The sequence below is a fragment of the Myripristis murdjan genome, chromosome 9 (assembly GCF_902150065.1).
Source record: "Myripristis murdjan chromosome 9, fMyrMur1.1, whole genome shotgun sequence".
NCBI lineage: Eukaryota > Metazoa > Chordata > Actinopteri > Holocentriformes > Holocentridae > Myripristis > Myripristis murdjan.
Genome location: NC_043988.1, coordinates 5548753 through 5556662, shown reverse-complemented (window position 1 = coordinate 5556662; position 7910 = coordinate 5548753).

Sequence of the window (7910 nt, the reverse complement as noted above, 5' to 3'; positions counted from 1 at the left end):
TAGCTGGCAGCCGTTTTCAAAGCATACCATATTTTTTTTTTTTTTTAGATGTTTGAATGTTTACTTCCAAAAAGTAATTCATTTTCATTCACATCATAATGGCATGAAAATCAGTTTAAGAGTTCAGATTTCCATTGTGATGGATTACCTATCTTAAGAGATTTAAGATAGGTAATCCATCACAATGAACCCTCCATGCTGCCTTGGTTTTATTTTTTGTCAAAGTTACTTTGTCAGTGTCACCGTGTGGTAATTTAGTTCAATGCCTGTATTGATCTGAAAAGTCTACACATCTCCTGGTGCATTCACAAGCCGGTCGGAAGTTTTGACATCCAAGGGCTCAGTATCACCCACGGGAAATTTACAGTGGGTTGACCTGGATGACTTGAGTGACGGGTGATTATCTTGGGACACCAAACGTTGCTGCAGTGCAGTGGATCATCATGGCATGTGAATGGACAAGAGGATGTACAGTCATTCTAATGAAGAAATACAAAGAATCATAACTCTCTGACTGCCAAATCATTGCCATTATGTTCAGGCAAGACTAATGGAAGATTATCAGAACATTAAACCAAAACAAGTTCTTCAAACACCCATTATCACTCAGTTTGGAAAATGAATAGATGCACCTGAAATATTTAAGACAAAAGCATCAAGCAGGTGATGGTGATTTATACCATCGTCTACCATCTTGTGTCTCTACCATTTTATCCTTTACTATTTCTTTTGTTTGTTTGTGTTTGTTTTTGAGAATTTCTTCCTTACTAGACAGGCACAGAGGGACAGGAAGGACAGGGCAGGAAGAGAGGGGACGACACACAGCAGGGGGTCTTGGCCGGAGCTCGTCTCTATGGTACATGCTCTACACAGTGAACCCCTAGGGCACCCCATTCTTTTCTGTTTCAAGGACACAATTCAGACCTTAAAACTCAATTGTCTCATGTTGGGAGATTGGTTTTAACGTTCAGAAAAAAAGGTATAAGGTATGGTATAATTTAAGAGCTGTACAAATTGTTCTTAGAGAAAAAAAACTGGGTCCCTGGAACACTGTTGGACAGCAAAGCAGAAAGTTACTCTTTCACTGTATTACTGTTTTGTTTATAATTTGTCATAAAGTACTGGGCCTTGGGGGCAATAAGAGTTCAGGCACAGAGAAATTCTTGTAACAGCATATACATCAAGGGATTTAGTTCAGGAACTGCAACAAGAGGCATGTAAGCACACAGAGCAATGTACTGGACTCCCAGCAAGGGAAAAAAAAATGGCAATGGACTGACATGGAGACCAGTCTCTGGCAGAGACTGAAACTCCTCACTCCAAATGAGTGGAGCTGGTTGAAACAGACTATACACCACACATTCATCCATAATCCTTCATAAGTAATAGCAAAGTATTATAGAACTAAAGCAGTTGAACAATAATCAATCCTACTGAGTGCACAAGTAACTCACATTCAAATTCCATAATATACTGTAACATAACATCAGTGATGGACTTAACTTATGAGATATATCTATATATATATATATATATATATCTATATATATATATATATATATATATATATATATATATATCTATATCTATATATATATATATATATCTATATATATCTATATATATATATATATATATATATATATATATATATATATATATAATATTTACTCATGTTACTGTAACTGAGTGGCTTTTTTGTACTTTACATATACCTTTTGAGTATTTTTTTTAAAATGAGTCATTTCACTTGAGGAGGAATGAGGAGGACTTGCACTTTGTAAATTAGGATGGCGACGGAATGCAAAACATTCTGTTACCATCTTTATCCTCATCATCATCCTCAGTGCTCGCCAGCAGGTAAAAGCCAACTCCAGATTCACTCTCGTGGAACAAACTTTGTCTGTTTGGTTTTTTGCCATCGCTACATTTCCTTTTTTGTGTGGTCTGCGTCTGCAATTTTCATAGCTTCCTATTGGATGTCATGCTATCTATCTGGCACTGTGTGCTGTGATTGGCTGGGAGCTACACACTCACTGCCCTAAAGCCGACGCCCAGAAGAGTCCTGAGCTCAGCAAAACAAGAAAATCCAGGCAGAGGGCATTCTATAGGCTCTCTGTGTGCAGGCCAGGCCATCATCAACTGATGAATGGTGGATTGTTTCACAGTGAGTCAGTCAGCAGAGATGAGGAGTAATCTGCCTTAACTGTTAGTGCACTTTTTTAACTTCCAAATTAACTTCCAGTTAAAGAATTGCAGCTGGCTACCACGACTACCACTTTCCTTTTATAATTGCAGGAAAAGATCACATCTAATACAGTTATAGTTTTGAAAAAGTTACTCAGTAACCTTTACTCTGAGTACATTTCAAATGAACTTTAAACTTTTACTTAGGTAGATATCTACTGTCGCTGTTCTGCCTCTACTTCAGTAAAATATCAGTATGCTGACAGTACTTATAATTGAGTAGCAATTTGTACTACTCTTTCCACCACTGCAAAATACAACATAACAGCCCGAAACCACCCCTGCCAAGAATGGACGTTCCCAAAACTGGCACAAAGGCAGCAAATAAATGGCAAAATGCCTGGGCATCTCTTTAAGAAGTACTCATCTGCTGCCTCTGAAACCACCATGCATGAAAACTTTAAACAATTAGATTCACTCTTCAATTACGATTGCTTATATATGAAGAAACTGTACCCGAGGCCGGGCTTGTAAACTGGATTATATGGCGCCTTCAATTCAATAAGCAAACCAGTGCAGACAAAATGTTAGGACTCTTAAGAACAGTGTGTTATCTGGAGTGTCTAGGATGCCAGCATGACCTATAATGTTCAGTGTGCCTGGAGGTAAAAACACACATGGTTCAGAGAAGTGTTGCACAGAGCTGATATAACATCTGATGGCGTTTTTACAACACAAAAACGTTCCTGTGCAGACAGGGCCAAGGGGCAGTAGTTCAGCACATTGTCACAGCGTACATATGTACAAATAAAATGTAAAAGCACTTTAAAGGTCCATATTGCCTTGAAAAAAATAAATGTGTATCACTTGTACAAGCACAGAAAAATTAGATATTTTTTTCATCCCAGACTTTACAGTGCAACTTTAAGGGAAGTAAATGTTGCATTAAATGGAAACACTAAGGGCTTTACCTTTGTGCACCTTGGCACCAAGCCCAAAGAGTGATTAAATACCCTTTGCAGAAATCACAGATAGTTTTTTCGTGATTCACCTGGTGAATTTGGGATATTTTATCAATGGGTGTGTTAGTCCAATCAGTAGTACATATCCTTCCCTTTAAAGAGAGTTTGTGCCAAGACGCAGTGCCATTTCCATAATGACTGATTGTGAAAACGCACGAGAGAGAGAGAGAGAGAGAGAGAGAGAGAGAGAGAGAGAGAGAGAGAGAGGAACATAAGGTAAAGCTGAAAACTCCCTTTTTCCCTTCTGTAAATTAATATATAAACAAATTAATTTCAGAATTTCAGAAGAAAAAAACACACACCATTATACTCGCTTGTCCCTCCTGTCCAAATAGAATATTGTAAACAGCACACTTGCCAGCTGCTAATTTCCAAGCCATGATCTTGCTATTAAAATAGTCACGACATAAAATCTATCAAAGCTAAGTGGTGCGTATGGTTGTACCAGCATTCTAAATTAGACTATTTACATTTATTGTGCCCAAGAAATCACTTTATTAGATTGCAGAGAATTGCGGTAAATGCAGTGAGACAAGTAGTGAAAAGAACAGATTGCACACTGCAGGGCTCCATTTAGATTTTTTTTTTTTAAGACACATGGGCGATCTTCATCAGACCCTATGAAAAAAAAAAAGACAGTTAAAGGTGCATTAGGCAAAACTGAGGGTTGAGTCAAGTAAGAAGAAAAAATGTAAAGCATGTCATTTATCAGTGAGTCTGCAAATTGAGAGAACCTGGTAGTCTCATCCATCAAATGTCATGCTTATTCAACCTTTATAAATAGCAGGTAAACACGTGTGTTACTGATGACATTAATGAAGATTCTGGTCCATTTAGGTCTAACAGAGCCAGGGTCCCACTGTTGTTCATGCTGGTTCACTGGAAAAAACTCTGCTGAAGTTCTGTTTTGCATGTTGTGCCTTTAAATGCACACAAAATGCATATACACCCACAGCTGAAGAAGACTACTGGAACAAAATGCTCTGGAGAGTCAAATTTCACATTTTTTGACCACAATACATCATGTCAGGCAAAAACAAATATGCTCCCCAAAAATAAGAGCTTCATACCAACTATAAGGCATGATGGGATGGTGGGCCCTTATGGCTCAGGGCTGCGTTGCTGCATCAGGACCTGAGCAGCTTGCCACCAATGAGTCAGCTCTGAAATCCACACTTTACCACAGCGTAGTCTGGGGGAATGTGACACTCTGTGTGACGCTGAACCAAAAATGGATCTTGCCACAGCACAACTGTTCAAAACACTCAAGCAGATCCACAAAAGACTGGCTGGAGAAGAAGAACTGAAGTGTTACTAAATGTCAGCCCTGATCGAAAAGCTATGAGGGATGCCATAAATGACTGCAAGTACACTATGTGCCATTCAATATTGTTACACACATATTTACAACACAGAATAATCATAAATATACAAATTAGTGACCAATATTTTTGAGAGCTGTAGGTTGGGTAAAGGAAGAAGTATTTTAAGATTGTGAACTGAATTTCTCCAGCCTCCCAGATTCCTCTCAACTCCCAGTGGCACTTGCAGACTTCTTGCTGCAAAATTAATCTGATCTTGTTACAACCTGAAATAACGCTTGACTATTACATTTATCTTGACATAATAACCTAAATGCCCAATCTTCCCTACTGACCTTTTCTCTCTCCACCTTACCTCCCATCCCCCACCCCTCTTTTCTCCATCGAGATGACAAGATTAAGCAGTGTGAGCAATTTATACAAAGAGAGAGGGGAGAGAGAGGGCAAACCAAGGAGGAGGACTGAGATGGCACCCTCTCTTCAAGGTTGAAGCCTCGGAACGACTAAATATTTGTAGGCCTGAGATACCAAAATGATGGCTCCAGTGAGGTTCATAAAGCCTGTTTTACAAGTATTCCTGAACCTGTCATCAGGGCTGGGACGTCTCCAGAGCCTTCTGCGGTGTGGAAGTACGGGATGACTCTCGCCAGAGGGAATCTTGGAGTTTATGTGCACCGCTCCTATATGACAACAAATTATGTTAAGGGGGGGTGCACATCTAAATTGCATGAAGTGCCATGTAGCGACTGTGAAAATGGAGCATGTAAAAGTGCATGCCACCCTGGTAACAGACAAACGCTAGGCCAGCGGAAAATCCTGGAGGAGAAAAAGCGGAGACAGCACTGTATGAAAATGTAGTGACTATTAAATTCAGCCAAGGATTACAAATTATAAACAGGAGTATACAAGATTAAAGATTTTGAGTGTATCATCCCATGTCATTTGTTATCTTGTCAGATTCTATGTTTCAGCCGTGGTGCTCACTCCAACTGCTGAACTGAATATTCTAAGTCTATTACATAATTTAATTATTATTGAAACAAACAAACAAAAAAAAAAAAAACAATGATCGCATTTTGAACACACCTGCTTTTCATCTGACCAAAAACTAAACTTAAGGCCTTTGCACACCAAGTCTGTATTTTTGGTTTGCGTGTTTATAATCCATCATACAATAAAAACTGTTACACACAGAAACCTTGCATACTGAGTCTGATGCACTTTATTATTCTATTTGTTGCCAAATTTGCGACGGATCAAATCAAAAGGCCACGAAATGTCACTGCCGTTTATCTTGGTTTTATGGAATTGGTCCACATAATATAGTGACATGCATCATTGGCCTGCAAAATTCTCAAACTTTAAATAATGTTTTTATGTAAATGTGCAAAAAAAGTAGCAAGTAGCAACAAAAAGCATTTACTTAACCACAAATAATAATGCTGACATAATGGCAAGCTACTTAAAAAAAGTTTTATATTTGTTTAAACTACAATTTACCCCTCTAGGCATGTAATTTCCTGACTTTTCTGTTTTTTGGGCTCCTGCGTGGTTATGTTGCCGTGTTGCCACTGCTACAGCTCTTCTACCTGCAGCCTCGCTTGTTGCTCTGCCTGTTTGTTGTTGTTTACCTGCTCATTTCAGTCCTCTCTGTGCTGTGACCCTGTGTAAAATGCTCTTTAAAATCAAGAGAGCCTGAAATGCAGTGAAATTGGTTAATGTGATTGATGACCTCTCATTTGGGACTTTGAGGTCATAGAGATAATTGCCAGCCTGCTGCAGCCTCAAACCCTAAATTGGATGTAATTGCCAGAGCTAAATGGTACGTGAACCCTTTCCCACTGAATATGTCAGTCAGCCATCTCACACTTGTGAGGATCCATTAGAAGAGGGATCGTGACAGTCCGTACTATTTTTGCACCCACATCTCCAGCATGCACATATCGGTAAACTGTCAACGTACACCTTGCACCAAGGGAGTGGCTGCCGAAGCAAATCAGTATACAAACCTAATGTGGACAGATTTGATACTTTTAGAGACCAGAGGGTTTTAATTGATCGTAAGCTCAATTAGACTAATAGCTGATGAAAGGACAGTTTACCTTTGTGCACCTCCTCAGGTCTAAAGGGCCCTGCACCTTGGGAGAGGTGCGATCCAATCCACCTGCCTGCCAAGTGCTAGAAAGGCACTTTAAAAGTGTCAAGCTGCTTTCAAGGACTGAATTTGTATTGCTGTGATTAAGAGGCCTTTGTATGTGCTTTCTTTTAATAAGCATTTTTAAGTCAGACATTTTATTTTTACTGAAGTATGGTGTGATTTGAGTGCTGCACTTTGTTTCATTTTGAATTGCACCCACTAAAGCCTAAAGAGTGTTTGATCCAGCCTGTGAGGCAATCGATAACAAAATGCTCAAAAATGCTCGAGACAGCAGATACTTTTTTTTTTTTTTTTTTTTTCTGTTTTGGATCATGAGCAGTCCATCGCGCATCCTTAACGCCTAACTCTCTTTGGTGGAGTTTGGGTTCCCAACAAGCAGCTTTGACAAAACCGCACTCTGACAGAGATAATGTTATGCAGGCAGGCTTTGCGGTGACTGAGCTAATAGCTAAGATGCTGAAAGCTCATTCAGAAGCAGAATTTGTGAAGGAGTGCATCTCTGTTTGGGACGACCTACCGCTGTGAGCAGCTCTTCTCAATACTGACTCTTTCAAGGACTCACTTCAATACTGACTGGCCCAAACCTGGAGAACAGACGCCATCAGACGCCTCGCCAAAGAGAAGCAGTTCCAGCAGTCACATTACATTTAGTGTGAGGTTTGACCGATAAAAAGCATGTTAATTTAACAATTAAATTCCTCTTATTAATGTTAAAATATTAGTGAAATTATAGAGATAAATTTTAATTCAATCATTCTGCATGGCCCTCAAAGGATTTTCTAAAAGTTGAAATGGCCCATGATGGGACAAACGGTTCCCCACCCCTGTTCTAAACTCTATTAGAACTGCATGATTAATGGCCCAGTCCTTAAAGGAACAGTTCGCCCAAAAGCTATATTACCCTATAGTGCAATCTATCCATCCAGATAGTTTCTGTCTCAACAGGCATGAATTAGAGGAGGATAGACACAGTTTGCAGGTAAAAAATAGTTGCCAACAAAACTATTTGTCCTTAAGGGCTGTGGATTATGTCAGCTTTCCATGTCAGTGTTTTCAGAAAGAGCTCTTGCTGTTGAGTTTTTCACATGCAATGTTTTGACAGTTTGAGTTCCACAAACTAACACCCCTCCAGCACCACTGTACTGAGAAGGGAGACAGACTGGAAACCTCTCCAAATCACACAGAAACAATCTGGGTGGACAGACCGCACTAGGGGTAAGT